We start from the raw sequence: 19,555 nt of genomic DNA on the forward strand, positions 1-19,555 counted from the left end.
AAAGACTGCTTGTCATCTGCTTATTTGTTTCACAGAGATTCAGTAAAGGGACCATCTTTTCCATTATAAAAAGGCAATTCCATTTTAAAAGGCTGGATAATTGTATACAATTTAAATCAACCCTGAAATAATATTGGAACCAGATCAGATTCTGAGGTTAAAATAGATATCTTGGGACATATTCAACCGTTTGATGACAAAAGCCCACCTCCTGGGATTTATAGCCTGAGAGGCTTTCATTCAATTTAGAAACAAACTAAAGGGAAAGACCAAAGCAGAAACATGCAGCTCCCAACAATACGTGGGGCTCAGATGTTTTCTACACATTTTTCAAGATCAAAATGCATATTGAATTTCAATTAGGTGCTATGTATGGTGTTCTACACTACAAATAAAAATTAGTTCTGACCTCAAGAAGTTTACAAATTAGATTAATATTAGGAATTTTTGCATAGTTTTTAGGGTCATGGACCCTGGAGTGGGTAGGATTAGATTCCCCTTGAAGCGATAGAAAACCCACAAATACCTATGGCTTAGGCAAGGCATCCTTCTTGCAGACCGAGGCAATCTGTAACTAGGACATCACCTCGACGATAGTCAAGGATGTAGGCTTCTAATTTTTTTCCTGTCATCTTCAACACTTGACTTCCCTCTCATATTCCAGGATGGTCGGTCAAGCCCCAGCCATTGTGTTGACAGAAGCAGGATGGAGACTGTCTCTTATTTAGTAACACGGCCACCTGTCGATGCCTTGCTCCAAGGGAAGTTGGAGAAAAGGGTCTTTATTCTGACATTTCTGTTCTCAACTAAAAATGGAGGGAAGAATGGCTATTGGAAGGGTCGACAATCATCATTCTATGTGATAGACACATTTAAGAATCTTTTTAAAATCTAAGGCCTCTTTAGAAAAATTTACATATGCACACACACATTGTCTTATATGGTTTTAGGGTTTTGGCAGACTTTTTCTCCCCTTGAATTTGATCAAGTTCCTTAGGCATATGAAAATATGTAAATGACACTTTTCATCAGCCCCACTGGTGTCACACGTAGGATTCTCTGGGAAGCAGATCTGAGATGGAGCTAGAAGTTTTAAAGGTTTTTTTGAGGGATAACACTTGTAGAAATAAAAGAGGAGGAAGTGGGGTTGGGCAGGAGGAAGGCATCAGATAACTGTGCAGAGCTGAGAAAACTCTGCCAACCCGATGTGGAGATTTTCGAGCAAAGATTGATGGTTAGAGGAGTCCCACGCTGGGCAAAAATGGCTTGGCCCTTCACCACTGCCCTGCTCAATCTTGACTGGAGACTTTCCTGGTTAGAGTGAGACCTTGGTGGTAATGCGTAAGGGGGGTCCTAAAGGAGATAAAAGCTGGAGGCCGTCTATTATCACAGTCTTTGCAGCTGGGCAGTGAATCCTTTCTTGAAGGGACCTGAGAGGTGCATCTTGATGTCTGCCACAACCAGTTCCTACTCAGAGGTTTAAATGCCGTAGGACTATCAAAGCCTGCTGTGGGTGTTAATGCCATACTTATAAAACTCTACTTCTGTATTGGCACTGAAATTCTTGGAGATCCATCCCTATTTGTTTATCTTACATGTTAAGTTCATGCTAAAGCCCTTAACAATGCCTCCTGACTCAATCATTTTGGCTATTTGTAATGAAAGGCTCAAGAAAAGAGCGGGACAGCATCACAGCATCACTCTAGAATAAAAAATAGAGAAACTTCAATACCCGAGGCTGAACATCTGTGGCTGAAATGTCATCTCCACCATCACCTACTAACTGAGAGGAGCTAATGCTTGTCCACAGTCTAGCCGTGGACACTCCCCATTGCTGAGAGCAAGTTCAGTGGTAATAATTGCTCATTAGGCCGAAGAGCGATATGCCAATGCTCTATGTCCAGTTCAGGGAGGAAGAATATGGATTCTACACGAAGAATGGATTGATTATTGACAATGATCAAAATGGAGCTCAGGTAGTGTTGTAGAAGTTCAGCTCACCTCCTGTCATGAGTTCTTGATTGTTCATAAAACTTAAAGCACAGGAGTCGTATCATAATTAGGAAGTTATCGGCAAGATGTTGCATAACTCATCCACAAATGGTGAGCTTGCTCAGTGTCAGGAAGGCCTCTGCCATGGCAATATGTCAACCATCTAGTGAAAATATGAATTTAAGATCTCCAGTGTCATTTTTTCTTTCTTTCTTTTTTTCTTATTGGACAGCAAGTGCTGAGAGTTAATTTCATTATTCTTTTCAATTCGTGGCATACAAACTCATCGTTCTATACAAGGCTTCCTTCTTAATTCAATTTTATTTTCCCCCTATCATTCTCAATCCCAGTCCCTTCCTCTCCTACACATAGGTATTTACTCTAATATGTTTGATAGGTGGATGTCCTTCAATAGGTTTGTATCCTTGTAAAATCTGTTGGGTTATTTTGTGTGTTTCCATATTTTAAATTTCTATAACATTAATCTATAGATCTCCCTTAATTTTTTAAAAATTAACACTTTTTAAAAAGGTTATACTCATCTTGTCCTACATCCATCTACTTCTTTGCTTCTAACTGCTGCCTAGGATTCCAGAGCATTCATCCACACCACTTTACTGACCCCTTCTCTAGTGACAGATTTCTTAGGTCACTTCCAACTCCCTGATGCCACCACCAGTGCTTTTGAGAGTCACATCTCCTGAGATAAGATAGATGGAATGTAAGCAGTAACAATGTCTTTAAGGCAGTCTCAGAGTTGGAACCACAAAACCTGCTGGAACGGCAACAAAGCTTCTAGCACTCAACATGGGGGGTGATTTGGCTCTTCTCAGGTCAGGAGACATTAGGCAATATCCGGAAATATTTTTGATTGTCATGACTGGCACCTGGTGGGTGGAGACTAAGGATGCTGCAATGCAGGACAGCCGTCTGCAACAAAGAATTGTTCAGTCTAAAATGTCGTGGCACTGAGATTGAGAAACCTTGTTATAGCAGAATTATTTTTACTTTTGCAAATGTATTCCCTTTATACATTCTTTGAGTTTTAATCTGGTTTGGTTTTTTTGCTTCTGCTTCCTTGATATACTGTTACACTGACATTCCTCTCCTCATTTTTCCTGCTTTATTTATTGCCTTTGACTTCTGTTCTGTCTTGTTCTTCTCACTTGGCCACTTGTTTGGACTGGGATCCGTTCTTGGCAATTTCCATATGCATACCTGCAGCCAGCTCCTACTTAATGGCTTGACTTGACTTTCCCTCCCAGTTCTGTCTTTTCCTTAATATAATGCAATAATATTTCTTGATGTAAATTCATAACTTGATATTCTGATTCATACCTTTGTGAAAGAGATGCTAGTCACCAAATAATCTCCACTCTCCACTTCTGCCTTACCAATTGAACCCCAATTTTATTCCAGGTGGAATCAGTAAAATATTCAATATCCAGGCCTCCTTTTCAGTTATTCAGGACATGTAAGCAATAATTGTTGGGTGGGTTTTCCAGAATCTTCCTTACAAAGTAGACTTTCAACTATCATGTCCATTTTTTGCTCTCTACTTCTTCCTTATTTCTTCCTGGACTGTGGACATTGTTATGGGAGCTCCAATAGCCATCTTGCATAATGAGGCAACTTTGATGATGGAAGCTAACAGTACGACTAGTGGAGTACAGAATTAGAGTTTGGGTCCATGGTGATAGTGCAACCACTACACCAACGCTGGTTGTCACCTTTGGACTTATTTTCTCTAAGAGGGAAATAATACTCTGTCTTATTTAGTAATAGTGTGAGCTTAGCTCATGTAAGAGCCCCCTAGACAGGTGCTTTTCAGAGGTGCTTTCCGTGTGCTGGCAAAATGACGTCTGAGTCTAGAAAGCTAGTGATACTAATCCTAGACCATGCTGGACTGATGAAAGGAAATTCTCCTCTGTGAAGCCTCCCACCGTCTGCCACCTTTTCCAGGTGAAAGGCTTTGAGCTCACCTGCCTTCAAGCCTCAGCATTCATGTCATTACAAGCCTTCAGCATGAACTATCTATCCATGAAACCATCTTTTCTACTTCTAGCAAAATATTGTTTTAAAAGATGTTAACCGTATATACATAATACTTTCAGGTATTGTTTACCTGAAAATATTAACAAGAAGCAATCATGATCCGGCAAAAACACTGACCTTCACACCTGGAGAAAGCACCAGATTTCCAAACTGACCAAGAAAATGGTCAAGAATCATTACTGATGTTAAAAGACCATCTCAAGGAAGAAATTTCTTTTTTTCTTAGATGCCATTCCAAAATGGTTTGCATTTATGTGGGTCTTAAGGAACATGTGAACTTTATCCCAGGAAGCTGAAAAGCCTGTTCCGAGGACTCGGGCCAGCAGCTGTGCTTGGTCTTTCGGTGAAGGCCTGCAGAGTGATTGATGGGTTAACATTGCAAGACTTGCCTTGTCTCTATTTTGTCCTGGAAAAAGACATACCACACAGCTAAGGGTGTTTTATGGTGTTACTGGATCTGTATCTGTTCTTTACACAGTGGAAGGAGGTTGTGCCATTACACTTTAGGTCATCGAGGGCCGATATGAAGGCGACACTGAGTTCTTCCTCAATTATGTTATTTTTATAAGGCTAGCATTATCAGTATCCCTCTCATCCGGAGATATCAAGGGTTAATATTTTGAGTGGATGACCAACCTCCCAAGAACATCTCAGAAACTATGAGATGAAAGTGACAATAATCTTCCCAAGGACACCACAGCTACTGAAAGGGGATCAACTTCATGGATTTGAGAATGCTGGTGTAACCACCTCAGAATTGGATGCACACTGATCATATAAAGATCCTGCTAGTTCAAGGTACAGAGGTGTTCCAGGAGCCGGAGAGGCTGGCATTCACTGTTCCTGGTCCTGGGGTGTTTCTAGGCTGCAGTCTGCGGCTTGAGGACTGCCCTTTCATCCCTCCGTATACCTGAAGTCCTGGGGCAGGCCCAGTACTTGGGGTGGACTCTAAAGAGCTTGGTGTCTGAAAGAACCCGTGCTGACTCACTTGCATTTACCCAGGGGAGCTTGATGACAGCCTGACCAGTGTCCTTTTATATATATATATATGTATATATATAGCTACTGACATGATCTGACAGAAAGCGTGAGAAAAGTTGGAGCTAATTCCTGGGGCAAAGCTTGAAAATGGAGACCATCAGGGCAGAACCAATAGTGTAATATGAGGGAATACAGGTGTATGCATCGATTGTTTGGTTGGCTCACCTTAAATCTTTCAGTCTCTTGAGACAACCTTATTCTTTAAGATGTAATCAGATTGCTTTGAACCCCATGCCTGTGGTCCTTCCCAACATCTCCAAGGATCTCAGAGGCTTAGCTTTCCTGATTCACTTTAGTTTTGAGTCCTGACTTCTGAATTGTCCTTTCTCTGTTGTGAATTTCATGTACAGCCCCTTTACACGTAGCATCACCAGGCTGGACGTTATTTATATCCCTTTATTTTTCAGAGTACAAGGAAATATGGCATAAGGAGCCACCTTCCTGCAGGGAAACTGAAGTACAAAACAGTTAAGTAATTTGCCTAAAGTCACCCAACTAGTAAGTTAGAAAGAAGACCATGACATGGATCATGTTCTCAGGGACCTCGCATTCTTGTAACAAGGCTGACAATGACTGTACAAATTATTAAGTAGCGCCATAATGGAGGTTTGGAGGAGGATGGTGGTGGAGTTGCCCTCCCTGGTAGAGCAAGAATACCCTCAGACAGGAAAGACCCCATTACACTGGAGTCAAGACTTGAGAGATAAATAGAAACTCAAGAGTTGGAGCGTGGTGGGAGGGAGGAAATGTGGGAACAAAGACCCAGAGGCAGGAGAGTATGGTGACATCCCAAATCACGAACATGGGAAGGAGCAATGGTAGATAGGAGGCTACTTAGATAGAGGTATGCCATGCTGAGGAGTTCAGGTCTTATTCTGTGGGCATCAGGAGGCCACTGAAGGGTTTTGAGCAGGAGCGTGGCATGATTGAGTTTGTAGGTTATGCTATTTTAATGAGTGCTCCGCTCACTGGCAGTGTCCTTATTCGCTACTGAAGCCTGTGACTGAAATGCTATTAAACGTGTGTCTATGTACTCAGGAGCTGTCCAGCCCAAGGTGAGAGTAAGCACTGTATCTGGCATGCCATCATTTCCTCCCCAATTATAAAGAAGTCACCATCTTCTCTGTCAAATCTCTGGGTGTCGTGCTATCCCAAGTCAGCAGAAGACAGCTTCAGAGGTCTGAGCCACATTCCTTCCAACTTCACCTCCAAGCTCCCTTTGAAAACAGAATTACAGCCCGTGGAAGGGAAGCATCACCCAGCCAGCCCACAGACCCTTCAGTACGTGTGACACTGGCCTCAGCCAAGCCTCTGTGACCCACCCAATCAGATTCTCTATTTCTCTTCCTTAGAGATCCTGGGGACCCGAACCAGCGGCCACTTCCTTCCATTGCAGGTGTCTTAGAAATGAGGTTATTTGCTCACACTACAGCAGTTAAAGGCATAAAGTGCTCTTGAGAGAGACTCTCGCGGGTTCTCAAAAATAATGCTCTTTTAAATATGGTGAAAGTGCTCACTCATAATTTATTTAAGATGTTGTAAATTTTCTGCCAACTCTGCCCTTTCAAACCCCGGCCTCAAATTCTAAACTGGAGCGCTGAGCAGCAATTATCTTAAAATTCTCCTAATCATTCTGCCATAAGTAACCTTTCTCAAAACAGTCTAATAGCATAAGAGTTCTCCTTCAAAGGAAATGTTCCAAACTTACTTTCTAATATTTTTTCCCAAGGCAGTTGAAACTCTCTGAAATAAGACTTATAAAATGGAAATAAAATCACCTCCCTAAGACTTTAAACTCACATTGAGTTTCTGAAGTCATAGTTCTCCTCCAGGACGGGCCTGAGGCAAAATGATACCATAGGAAATACTTGCACATACTTAGTGTGACTGCATAGTCATGTACTACCTGTCCCAGAGTAGTTTTCATTTTGAGACCAACTGCTGCATCGCAGGCTCCAGATTTACCCTGGCTGATTGGATGAATCCTGGCAGTGGGGTTGGGTGAATCCTGCCCTGCTTTCGTGAAAACCAAGATGGGTTACTGGTTAACCCAGGGAGTGAGAAATCTCTAGGGAAAATAGGTCTTGAATTGTGTTCACAAATTGCCTTTGGATTTATATAGATGTCTGATGGACTTGGGGGCTGGGGAGCCTGATATAGGTAATCATGTGATTCTACATGTGTATGATGATTTGATTCTTGTGGACTCTTCTACCAGACTGTAAGCTCCCTGAGGGTGGGGCTGTGTCTGTTTTTTCTCATCATTGTATTTCCCATGCACAGCACAGGGCACAGAAGTGTAAATCAGTATCTGTGGGGAGGATAAAATGGCCTGGAAGCTACTTGAGAGACACACATACACACATGATATGGACACAGAGGGAAGAGAATGAGTGTCTGAGTCATCTTGGGCTGCTCTAAAGAAATGCCAGACTGGTGGCTTAAACAGCAGAAGTTTATTTTCCACACTTCTGGAGGCTGGGAAGTGAAAGATCAAGGTGCTGGTCAATTTGGTTCCTGGTGAGAGCTCTCTTCTTGGCTTGCAGATGGCCACCCTTTCTCGCTGTGTCCTCACAGGGTGGGGTGGGGTGGGGTTGGGGGAGTGCTGGCAGAGAGAGAGAATCTCTTCGTCTTCTTATAAGGCCACAGTCCTATTGGATTAGGGCTCCACCCTTATGACCTCATTTAACCTTAATTGCCTCCTAAAGACCCTGTCTCCAGATACAGTCACATTGGGGGTTAGGGCTTCAAAATATGAATTTGGCAGGAGACACACACCCATAGCAGTGGGTTTCAGAGACAGAAGGACCTGAGGTAAAATAATGATAATTTACTTATGATCTATAAAGTCTCAGACAGATTAAAGTGTCTGAATCTCAGTTTCCATATATGAAAACGAAGGTCATGATACCTACCTGTAGGTTTATGAGAAGAATAAATAATATAAGCACAACACTTGACACAGGGCTTGCTCAGGGCAGGAACTCTATAAATATTGGCTTTCTTTATTATCCTTGCAGGGTTGTCTTGGGGTTGGTCTCAGATAATACTGAGACATGCCTTGCAAACACTACTGCGGTAGGATCTCCAGAAGCCTCTTTCCATGTGGATCCTTGATGGAAGAAGAATCTGAGTTCGAGAAGCCTGACTATTGAATATCACCTGCTCATCATAGAGGTGAGATGAGTTTGAGTGATGACTGGGCCTTTAGATCTGTCTGAGCCCATATTTGACTTGTGCCCTAATACCACAGTGGCTGGGGGCAGGGACAAAGATGTTGTCTGTAAAAATGACAAGAAATTTCACTATAAAGCTTGTGTAGGGAATATTAATAGCCTTATTTGGATATTTCTCTAACAGAATGAAAAAACAGAGAGAGAGAGAGACAGAGACACAGAGATTGAGAATCTTTACTATAACATAATAGAACAAAGACCAAGTCTGGAATCTTGAGTTCTCTGATGTCCCAACTGTAACCAGCGATGAAAGTGCCCAGTGAAAACCTGATGAGAGCTGGTGGTACACTTCTGATCTGACAACACCCAGCAGATACCTGGCAGGAAGGACTACTTCAGAATTTGTGTCTTGGTAGGAGCAGACATTTTCCAGAACATGTCTCCTAGAAATACTTTAGCTTCTTTTCAGATGGATGGAATCCAACTTGAGCAAAAAAGGGCCAAGAGATGGAGTGATCTGGATGATTACTGTTAATATGCCTTCTTTGGGGCTGGTAAGTCTGGAGGTCTATAACTGCCTGGTGCTCTTATTGGCTATTTAGTCAGGGATCCAGGAAAGAGAGCTGGACCTGCAAGCAGAAGTTCCACCTCGAGCAAACTCAATTCTGTTACTTACCAGGTATCTAGTCCTTTTTAAAAATTATTTGAGATTTAGCTTCCTTATATGTAAGATGATGATCATTATATTCCCCTACAGGATGATTTTATAGATTGAATGTGACAAAGTATGAAGTACTTGGCACCTAGTGGGCAGTGAACACGTTTATTGAATTGAGTTGCCTGGGCAGCAAGACTTAAGGCGTTTTGCCAGCTCTACCATTAATTAACTAGCTGTGCCCACTTTAGCAAGTCTTTAATAATTGCTGGGTTACTTGTTTTGCCTTCACACAACCTGTCAATCCTACCAATTTCTATGATCCATTTCTACCTTGTCTAGGCAGCTAAATGTTCTATTTTTTAAAATTTCTTTTGTAATTCGTTGGTAATAGGGACTGGTAGTGTGATTGCAACTTCATTGCTGAGGCAGCGTTTTGAGTGAATCCCCATAATGGTCCCAGAAAGGGTGAAGCCTACTGGACTCATGCTGCATCAAGCCAGTGAGACCATTTCCTAAGTGGTATTTTCCAGAGAACCTCTGGCTTCCTCTTTGCAGAGCAAGTGTGGGAACTTGATTAAGGCATTTATACTTTTTTGGATCAAATTCCTAATTTATAAAAGAGAAGGTGTTCTAAACTCTAAGTGAGTTTAAAAAAAAATGTATCGACTCAGTACTGAGGACAATCAGCCCTGAAGAGACCCTGGTTGGTTTACTCTGAATTAGATCTTCCAACTTTAGCAAATGTTAAACTTGTAGTAGAACAAGTTATGAGAAGTTAATTGGCACTTTGTATTGTTTTTCTGTGTTGCATATTCTTTCTAAAGAAACAAGAGGACTTAAATTGGCTTCTTCCCAAGGTCTGAGCTCTCATTGTTTCCAAAGGAGAATTAACCAGACTTTTGTGAAAAAAAGGGAGAGGTTTTGGCATATCAGAGTGACGCAAAGAGCAAGAGAGAACTCTGGTGATACTTTGTGTTCTCAGTGGAGAATTGTTCTACCCAAGAGGTTGATGCTGCAAACAGTGGGAAGGAAAACAGAAGAGCTACAGGTGGCTCACTGAGGGCATGCCAAGCCACAGCACCCTGGAAGTGGCAGGACCTTGAAGCAAATGCCTACCTGTGGGTACAGGCGGATGGCCACTAGACTCAGTGAAGTGGTGCCTGGTGAAGCGTGGTGGGAGTGGAGCCACAGACCCTTGAAAGGGTTTCATAGACATGGTCAGAGAGCATTCTCATCATCAACATGGTGGACTGATAACTAAAATGGATGCAAGAGTGAGGAAACCATGAAAACTTAGAATATGGACATCTTGTTGACCTTGGTCAACACATGCAGGATCTTAGTCAGTTTAGTAGAAGTAAAGAAATGTGACACGTCTTGCACATTGAGGTCTGTTGAGCAAATTATCCATGTTAGTAGTCCACTTTATCCTGGCATAAAGAACCACTCCCTCAGTAAGTCGTTTACATGCCTAAATGGGGACCACTCAGGAAGCATTTATTGTTTTCTTTGATGGGAAAGTTTTCTTCAAAACAAAAACATAAAACAAGCAAAATATCAAATCAGCATATTAAAAATTTCAAAACAGCCTAAATATCCATGAGCAGAGAATGGGTAAAGTGTGAAGTTTTAATACAATGGAATTAAATGCCAATATTTTTCAAACCTTAATATGCATCTACTTCATGCAGGTATCTTGTTAAAATATAGATTCTGTAGGTTTGGGGTGGGTCCTGAGGTTTTGCATTTCAAGCAGACTCCCAGGTGATGCGATGCCACTGATCCACAGACACTACCTGGAGTAGGTAGCTTCTATCCAACAGTTAAAATGAACCTTGAATAGCCAAAGGAATCCTGAGAAAAAGGAACAAAGCTGGAGGTATCACTCTCCCTGATTTCAAAATATACTACAAAGGCATAGTAACCAAAACAGCATGGGACTGGCACACAAACAGACACACAGATCAGTGGAAAAGAATCAAGAGCCCAGAAATAAACCTGCACATCTTTGGACAAGTAATTTTCGACAAGGGGGCAAAGAACATACATTGGAGAAAGGAAAGTCTCTTCAACAAATGGCATTGGGAAAACTGGACAGCCACATGCAAAAAAAATGAAACTAGACCACTATCCTACACCATACACAAAAGTTAACTCAACATGGATTAAAGACTTGAATGTAAGACCTGGAACCATTAAACTTCCAGAAGAAAACGTAGACAGTATGCTCTTCGACATTGGTCTTAGCAGCATATTTTCAAGTACCGTATCTGAGCAGGCAAGAGAAACAATAGAAAAAATTTAAAAATTGGACTACATCAAACTAAAAAGCTGCTGCACAGCAAAGGAAACCATCAGCAAAATGAAAAAGCAACCTAACAACTGGGAGAAGATATTTGCAAACCATGTATCTGATAAAAGGTTAATATCTAAAACATATAAAGAACTCATACATCTCAATGACAGAAAAACTAACAACTCAATTAAAAAATAGGTAAAAGATCTGAACATTTTTACAGAGAAGATGTACAGATGGCCAACAGGCACATGAGAAGATGTTCAACTTCACCATTAGGGAAATGCTAATCAAAACTACAGTGAGATATCACCTCACTCTTGTCAGAATGGCTATAATTAACAAGACAGGAAACGATGTGTTGGAGAGGATGTGGAGAGAAGGGAACCCTCGTACACTTCTTGTGGGAGTGCAAACTGGTGTAGCCCCTATGGAAAACAGCATAGAGATTCCTCAAAAGATTAAGAATAGATCTGTTGTATGATCCAGCTATTCCACTGCTGGGTATTTATCCAAAGAACAAGAAAACACAAATGCATAAAGATATATGCACCCCTGTGTTCATTACAGCATTATTCGCAATAGCCAAGACTTGGAAGCAACCTAGGTGCCCATCACAGGATGAAGGGATAAAGAAGATGTGGTGTATATACACAATGGAATACTACTCAGCTGTAAGAAATGATGACATCCGGCCATTTGTGACAACATGGATGGACCTTGAGGGCGTTATGTTAAGTGAAATAAGTCAGAGGGAGAAAGTCAAATACCATATGATCTCACTTGTAAGTTGAAGATAAAAAACAATAACAAACAAACACATAGAAAGAGAGATTTGATTGTTGGTTACCAGAAGGAAACGGGGAGGGAGGAGGGCAAAAGGGGTGACTGGGCACATGTGTGTGATGAGGGATTGTAATTAGTCTTTGGGTGGTGAACATGTTGTAATCTACACAGGAACGGAAATACGTAATGATGTACACCTGAAATTTATATAATGTTATAAACCATTGGTACCTCAATAAAAAAAGAACTAAAAAAAAATACATAAAATAAAATGAACTAGAGCTAAACCTGCCAAGATAAATAAATTTCAAACATAAAACTTTGAGGTAAAGAAACAAGTTGCAGAAGGATATGTAGGATGTGACACAATTTACATAAAATTTAAATAATGCAAAACAATATTGTGTATTTTTTATTGATGTGTGACATATATAGCGAAAGTATATAAACGAGCCTAAGAATGATCAACATTAAATTCGTGTTTGTGGCTACCTTTGGGGAAGCAAGGAGGAAAGAGACTGAAGAGATTATAGAAGGGGCTTTGATCTGATCAGCAATGTTTGTTTCTTAAGCTTGGTCGTAGATACAAAGAGGTTTGTAATGTTGTTTTCTATATTTTTGTATTTCAACATTAGGACTTATGGGTTTTGTGTGTGTGTGTGAGCTAATTCACTGGTCTAGTAGAGATTCTGTACAAAAATTTGCGCCGTTTTCCTTGTGTTCTTTTGTTTTGAAGATACAGTTGAGGAACAATCACGGCTGATTTTATCCCTTGGGGACATGGAAGATGGTTAAGGACAGTCAACAGTGCTATATCTGGAAACAGAAAACAAAATTTATTTAAGAAGAAATATGATATTTTCTTAAGTGTCTTTAGCAGAGTTTTCTGTTTTTCCAGGATAGGCAATTCTACACATTTTTCATTGTTAACATTTAAAATTTGCCAAAGAATGAATGTTGACATTCCGGTAAAAGAAGGAGCTCGTAACACATCAGAAGGGTGTTATTTAGAAATAGTGCATATTTTATCATTAGCCACATGTATTGATATACTTACAAGGAAATATTTTCTGTTTAGTTATTCTTATTGTGTTTAAAATTAGTTTTAACTTTTTTCTAAAGGAAATTAAAGGACTAGAGATGTTAGTGAATAAAAATAAATGTCTCAAATAGAAAAAAATGGTAAGAGCCACAAGAGGTAAATGCAGAGAAGATACAAATAGAATTCTCACGGAAGAGGAAATACAATTAATATACAAATATCTAGAATTATGTTAAAGTTCTCTAGGTTTGAAAAAGTGCATAATACAATCGCTGTGAATGGTAGTTTTTGCCTTTCTAATTAGAAAAAAGCTTTCATTATTTTTTTAAAACTGTAATTCTGCGGAGGATGTGGTAAGATAAGCATTTCCACTTGTTATTCATATCAGAGTAAATTGTAACATTTTGGAATACTATTTGGCAATATGTGCCAAGAGTTATGAAAATGTTCATATTGCCCACTGGAGAATCTCTGTTGAGAATTTAATGGAAATTTAGAAAAATATGCCTAAACATTTTCACCACAATTTTATATACAATAAGGAAAATTTTGAAATAACCTGCATTGGCTTGGATCCCACAGGGAGAGGATATGAAGGTGAGATTACACTGTAAGAGATTTATTGGACGAAACTCCCATGAAAGATGAAGAAGGGGGAGTAGGAGTTGGAAGAGCCTTCAGACTGAGATGCAGGTCTGACACCTGTGAAAGGAGAGAAGGAGGAATGATTGGCTAGGGAGAGTCTCTGACTGCAGTGTCGTTCTTAGAAAGTGCCAGCTATGTTGATGTGGAGTCCTAGGGCAAAGCCTGTGGGATTCCTGCTTTGGGTCTAAATATCCTGGCTCTAATACCCACTGTGTACTCAGCCACAGGCTGAGAGCAGCCCTGGAGAAGCCTGGCCTTGGTGTGAACACGATGGTAGAGCCAAGGGAGCGGTAGCTGGGGCTGTCAGTTAACCACGCTTCCTGCTGCAGCTGCTCTTGTAGGAGATCTGAGCAGGGCACCTCCATGACAGCCACATAACCAACTGACTAGAAGATAAAACTTTAGGGTGAACTATACATTGGTCAGGATAAGCCTGATGATGTCACAGATAACCACCTTCATGACATAGTATCATAAAGTTCTAATTCTTGCTCATGTCACAGTCCAATCAGGTATTTGATAAATGGCCTTTTTTGTGGTGATTCGACAATGCCGACTCTTTCCATCTTCTAGGATTCCTGAGTCTTCAGCTTGATCCTCTGTATCCAGCTAAGAGAAGAAAGAAGAGAGAGCAAAGCAAATTTCGTGGAAGATTTTGAGGATAGGCTTAGGAGTGATATACGTCAGTCTCATCTACATTCCATTGGCTAGAATAGAGCTAATCTAACTCAAAAGGCTGTGGGAATGAAGAGAAGCTCGTGGATACTGGTACTAGGAGCACCAATATCCAGCCACATCCATGATACATCCATTCAGTAGAATGTTATCCGGATATTTACAAGTATCTTTAAAACTCATTCTTAATTTTGTTGAAAGTACAGGTAAATGTAATAAGGTTTTAAAATTTTATATGTATATATACATATATATGTATATATATAATTACACATATAACAACTTTAGAAAATAACCTAAATCTATGAAGACAGATAATTCAAGAAAGAAACTTTCTAAAATATTGGCATGTCTTAGAATATGCCATTGGAGAAGTTTTTGTTTTCTTTTTCTGGTTTATATTTATGAATGTTTTTAAAATAGAAACATCGATAAAGATTTTTTTAACTGAGAGAAAAATAAAGTATTTTAACTGTTTATTTTTCAACAATTTTTCTCTACATTTCTGTAAATTGCTGTTTTATTTTTATAAACAGAATCTATAATAGAAGATGTGAAGAAATTAACTCCAGGTTGATAATTCTAATTACCTAAAGATTGGGCTACGTATGGAGAAGGGTGCGCTGAGTAAAAGGAACCCAAAATATTACAGCAAAAGAAATAATATATAAAAGTAAAATGCTCTCCAGAGATTTAGTACAGAAATTTAGCAGGAGTTAAAGTTTAAATTTCAGGATGTAATATTGTTTATTTTTAAAAAGCAAATTTTATATAATTTTAAAAATTAAAATGAAATCACTGATTTTTGTATATATAACTCCCCAAGTTTAAGGAACTTCTATATTGTTAACATGGGATAATTTTGAATATGAGCCTCTCTGGTCCACTGTGATGTCTGTCTTCCACCCCTCTCCTCCTCTCCTGACCCGTTTCTGCTCTCAATGACACAGCTGCTGTTGCCCACTACTAATGCTCTGGCTTCTTCTGATGCTACATTGTCTCCCGGTAAGTTAGTGCAAGTCAACCGAATGACAGCTTTAAGGTCAGCCATTACTGACAGCCTTTAAGCCATTCCTGATTAAGTAGGATTCCTGCCACATGTGTAGTGAAACTAGTATTTTAAAACAAAGCAAACAGCACACACATACAACCTTAAAAACAGAGCAGCTGACACATTTTAGAGTAAATTTCTCTCCTAAACATCCTGATATGAGGTGAACAAATGATAAATTAATACCTTTTTCAAAACCGATCAGTCGTTTCCAAAATAAACTAATCAGACTCTAGGCGTCTCCATTCTATAGTATGTTCACTTCTGTCCATTGGCTTCAGATGGGCCTGAGACCAGCTAAACTTTCATTTTGATCAGTTTAGGGTTGCCATAGCAACTGGAGGCTATCTCTGAGGAATTTGCTGCTTGTAATTTCTGCCCCTTGACGCAGAAGTTCACTTATTTTCAACCCTGAATCTCTAAATCTACTTATCCGCCATATACAAATTCCAGTAGCAAGTTGGCATAGAATTTTAACCATTGCTATTTATTTGATGAAACCTCACCATGAGCATCCTTATCTGGGCCAGTTTTGTAGTATACTGGCACTGCTTTGGAATACCTTCGAAAGAAATTGTAGGTGGCCTGTTTGCTTAAAATAGACATACATAGTGCACTTGCTTCATAATATACTGGTCTGATTTCATTTGTCATGAAAAGGAAATATTCTAGATTCCCTCAGAATCCATCGGAATGCCATAGCTAACAGATGTTCGCTGGAGAACCTTGATATTATCATGGAACCTGGGCTAATCCCTCTTGGGTGGCAGTTGTCAGACTTGACAGCTCAGATTATGAGGAACAGTCTCATTCAGTGATTTTACGTGTGGACACAATGCGTCTGTGAGAAGTGGCACATCTATGGTTTGTGAACTTTGGACTATGATATGCACTACAGCTCAATCTGTGAATACCCACAGTTCCGAAAATGAACGTTAGATGAGTGATTGCTGTTGACTCTTGAATATATCCAATCCTTTGTGGTCTTTTATTTTTGATTGCTACTTATTTTATTCCCCACTGCCCAATTCAAAGGCCCAGAAATCTGACCTAGACGCACACAGATGATGGGTGGAAGTATTCTACTCTTCTTCTTCTTGGATTGCAGGAAAATGACTGTGCTAACACTGGGAAAACAGTCAGCTTCATTCAACATTTGGTTTAGATTTTTATCAACACGCTTATGGAATTGTTACTAAAGTGTAATTACTGGTATTCTCTCACGTCCAGGTTATTTTCTTGATCTGTTGCTGACTCTCAGCACTTCTTTTTCCTGTAATGGTTTCAGTGTATTCAAGTAATACCAGACATTGGCTATGTATAATTCTAACCAATAACGACATGTGGATTTGGTCTCCCAGCAAATAACCTCTTCATACCGAAATTGTTTCTTCTTTAGCAATTCTTTAAACTGTTTCCATCTTTAGTTTCCGTGTTAATTCCCGCCTTGCAGTAATGCTTTTGATTTCAGGGGTGCTTGTCCCTCCGATCCGCCCACATGTTGGAATGATTATTGCCCTGTGTGCTGGGTCTCCCCGACAGCTCGAAGGCAAGCCCAGCGTGAGCCCGCTGTCTCCCTCCCCAGGAGCCTGAGCCCCTCGGACTCACTGAAGGAAGGAAGGCCAGTGTGCCATCTGCCCTCTGTACAGCCTCTGCAAGAGTCGAGTGCACAAAGATATGTTGTGATTTGGGGCTGGTTTCTCCCTCGAGCGACCATCTTCTTCACTCGAGTTGATTCACGGGCTGCCTATGAGAATAATTGCGGAGGTCTGGGAAATTAATAGGCTGAATGCTGGCAAACTCCTTAAAGATGAAATGTACTTTACAACCTCTAATTATAGTTTATTTAAGTATTTTTACTTCTTTATTATGTGAAATTTTATCTATAGAATTTATGTTGATAAGTTAAATATGCTGAAACATCTCTGCTTTGAAGCAAAACAAATAAAGTAGTTCAAGCCAAAATGATGATTCCTCAAATTTTCTATTGGAGCTGTTGGCTTTAAACCAAACTAAATCTGACCAAATCAAAACAAACCAAGCCAGACTATCCAAACAATAATGTCCTTATTGGTGGCCAATGCATCTGATTATGTCACCAAATTATTAGGCAGTATTATATGCTTAGTATTATGGGTTCTGAAATTGCAGAAAGTGGGTACAAATTCAAACTTTGCTCATTACTAGCTGTGAAATATTGGGCAGTTATTTCACCTTTTTAGGCCTCAGTTTTCTCGTCTGTAAAATGGGATGTTGAGAGGACTCAGTAATATAATGTGCAAAATAGTGACACATTCAAAATAAACACTTGATTAGTCCATTTGCACGGTTATAATGACAATATCATAGACTGGGGGTGCTTAACCAGCAAACATTTATTTCCCACATTTCTGGAGGCTGGGAGGTCCAAGGCTAAGGTGTTGGAAGATTTGGTGTCCAGTGAGAATCCGCTTCCTGGGTTGTAGTTGGCCATCTTCTTGCTGTGTCCTCAAATGGGAGAAGGGGTGAAGGAGCTCCCTGTGGGGCCTCTTTTATAAGGGCACTAATCCCATTCACGAGAGCTCCATCCTCATGACCGAGGCACCTCCTGAAGGCCCCGCCTCCTAACACCATCACCCTGGGGATTAGCATTTCAACACATGAATTGGGGCAGGGTGGGGGGGGGGGTCACAAACATTCAGTCCACAACCGTGCTCAGTAAATACTAGGACTTACGGGTTGTAAAACACTGACATTCAGCCATGTGCACCAGCGTCTCATTTCTCCAAACCGCGACCTGTGGCCATCACCTGGACTGACTAGTGATGTCTGAGCCTAATTAACTGGCGTCCTTGGTGTACTAGTTCCACATTTGTGAATATCGCCCTGAGGCGGTAGTAGGCTGTTGTGAGACTATTTCAAAGCTGGGAAACAAAAGAACGAAGAAGCCTTTCCCTTCTCTAACTCCCACCACCTCAAATTCCACTCCTACCCTTTACACACATCTCCCAATAAAAAACCAATAAAACAAACGAAAAATCCAATCCAATCAACGAAACACTTCTTTCGCAGGTTATTTTATTCATGTGTTGTCTAAAGACACACGGAAATTGTAAACAAGCAAGCAATAGAGAAAAACTAAAAATCCACTGTTGGTTTCAGAAAATCTTTCCTAAGCTGTTAAACTTCTAGTTACTTCATATGTTTGACTGAGTGCCAGCTTAGGGCCCCTCTTGTTTTGTTATCTTTTGGTTGATCTTCTGTTACTTAAAGCAAAGACTCTCTGCCCCACCACGCCCCTCCCCCACCTTTAGAGGATGGAGCATAGCCTTTGTTGAGTTCTAAATTAGGAGACCTTGGTTCCAGTTCTGACTTGACTGCTGACTTGCTGTGTGACTCTGGCCTTCTCACATAGCTTCTCTGGTCCTCAGTTTCCTCTACACTTTTGGTAGCATGGTATATGAAGTGGTCACTACTGGGTTTTAATAAAGATGTTACTTTGGCCAAACATATAGCAATTGCTAAATACAGACTATTTTTTCTCCTCAAGAAATTACCCTTGGAGATAAACAAAAAGCAAAATAAGAGTACAGTGGCAGCACAAATAAAGTTAGCAACGGTTTTTGCCTCCAAATTTAGGCAGTTCTGATCACCCAGATAAACCCTGAGCAGTTCTTTTTTCTTTTCTTTGTTTTAATGCTAAGTAGGCCCAAGGAACTTCAAAGCAAAGCTGGCTTTGTCTGTTTTTCCCTTAAGCACAAACCAGAGACCCTGTTCTCACCCAATAGACCAGAGGATGAGGAATGAGAGAGAAAAACAGCGAAAACCCAGCAGCTAGGACCACCTGCCTCAGTGAGAGGGCCAGAGAGATGGAAGGAGCGAGGGAGGGAGAGTGAAGGGAGAGAGAAACTGAGAATCGGAACAACACTGTTAAGTGTTGGCCGTTCAGAAATCACAGTGTGAAGGAACGCCCTTCACAACTAACCTCCCCTTGGGTTCAGTAAGGACATTGGTGCACTATACAGAGCATGTGCCTGGTACATAGTGGATGCTCCACATTCGTGGGGATACTTGACAAAGTTGGGGTGCTGAACTTTGTCATTACAAAAAAAATCACCTTCGGCTGTTTTCCCAATTACGAAATTAAAACTAGGCTTTT

At 40.5% G+C, this 19,555-nt stretch overlaps 2 long non-coding RNA genes across 2 annotated transcripts; both read left to right on the forward strand.

Moving 5' to 3' along the window:
* The first annotated feature begins 7,483 nt into the window (after positions 1-7,483).
* Positions 7,484-8,264, forward strand: LOC139076226 (uncharacterized). The gene is made up of 2 exons (XR_011527608.1): positions 7,484-7,608; positions 8,109-8,264. It is a non-coding gene; the product is annotated as an uncharacterized lncRNA (long non-coding RNA).
* A 275-nt stretch (positions 8,265-8,539) lies between these two features.
* Positions 8,540-14,843, forward strand: LOC139076224 (uncharacterized). The gene is made up of 2 exons (XR_011527605.1): positions 8,540-8,818; positions 14,265-14,843. It is a non-coding gene; the product is annotated as an uncharacterized lncRNA (long non-coding RNA).
* Positions 14,844-19,555: the final 4,712 nt, after the last annotated feature.

This window comes from Equus przewalskii, chromosome 15 (genome assembly GCF_037783145.1).
Source record: "Equus przewalskii isolate Varuska chromosome 15, EquPr2, whole genome shotgun sequence".
Lineage (NCBI taxonomy): Eukaryota > Metazoa > Chordata > Mammalia > Perissodactyla > Equidae > Equus > Equus przewalskii.